The sequence below is a fragment of the Triplophysa rosa genome, linkage group LG13 (genome assembly GCF_024868665.1).
Source record: "Triplophysa rosa linkage group LG13, Trosa_1v2, whole genome shotgun sequence".
In the NCBI taxonomy this organism is placed as follows: Eukaryota; Metazoa; Chordata; class Actinopteri; order Cypriniformes; family Nemacheilidae; genus Triplophysa; species Triplophysa rosa.
In genome coordinates, this window is record NC_079902.1 from 23,159,523 (window position 1) to 23,160,921 (window position 1,399).

Below are 1,399 nucleotides of genomic sequence, written 5' to 3' on the forward strand. Positions count from 1 at the left end.
CTCTCTCTCTCCCCCTCTCTCTCTCTCTTGATGCGAGCGGATCCAGATACAGACAGCTGTCTCCTCAGCTAGCTGTCATTTGAGTTTTGACATTAATCATTTTGGTAAGAGAACACCTGCTAAGAACATCAATTTAAATGTCACGATAGACTCATCTACGGGACCTTCCTGTTGATTCATTACCATTGTAATGACAAAGTAATGAATTTATTTCTTGAATCTGCACGTCCAAATTCATAATATCAATAACACTGAGATATCTATTCTAATAAATTCCCAGAAGGATAATGATTAAATATTGAATCTAAAAAAAGTGTCATATCCAAACTTTAAAGCAACACTTTAAAACGTTTGCTCACGGCTCCCCATGTGGTTGATAAGAGCAATTGTCTATTACCAGTGTGTCGTAAATAATGTCGCTGCTTCCCTGTGGGCAGCGCAATACACGTGAATTTATTTACTAAGCTGATGAAGCCGGCGAATGCAGAAACATCATTTGGAAACCACGTGGCACTCTTGCTGAAGCAGGAGATGGGCGGGGCTGTGTGTACCGACCCAATCACAGAACGTACAGAGTGTGGTTGTAGCCGCTATGAGGCTGCTCAGATAGCAGCGGGAGTCGAATTCATCCAGTTGAGAGCTGTTCTACCTCTGAAATCATTTTAGAGGCATTATTGTAAGGTCGAAAAACTACAAAGTGTTGCTTTAAATCCTATACTGTATATAAACTATAACATAACTAGGGATGCACGATAAATTATCGGCCGATAAATGGACATTTTTTATGTTATCGGTATCAGCCGATAATACAATTTTGGCCAATATATTATATGCAATCAATTATAAATCGTTTCCTCCGTTTAAACTTCTTCAGCTGCGCGCTGCTCACAGTTAAAATAGAGTACAGTACTGTCTTTCTGTCACGATCATTACTGCTATTAGCAAAACATTGTTGATCTAGGTACAGTATGTAGACTCAGTATTTATGAATGTGTGAATTATTGGAACAAAAGCATTTTCTTTGCATCAGACTTCTTTCTGAATGCTTTGTCTTGAGACCTGTTAGACTGAATCTTAGACTGGATCTAGGCTGGATTTTAGGCTTAGGCTTAGATCTTTGAAACCCTTGACTCCTGTAGTTGCTCCCATCGTGGTAAAGCAACACTGATTATAATCATACCCGTCAACACTCCAGGATTTTCCCATTTCTCACACCCGTCTACTTTTGAAACCTCCAGGGACAAAATCGCGAACAGACTGAGCGGGAAACCCCAGAAACCCCTGCGAACGGACCGTCAGGGACTGGAATGCATTCGCGAACGGAATTCTGCTTTCACCTCTTTGTTGATTAGACGTTTTTAGTCGATGGCCGTTTTTAAGATGGCCTTTATTTTTATTC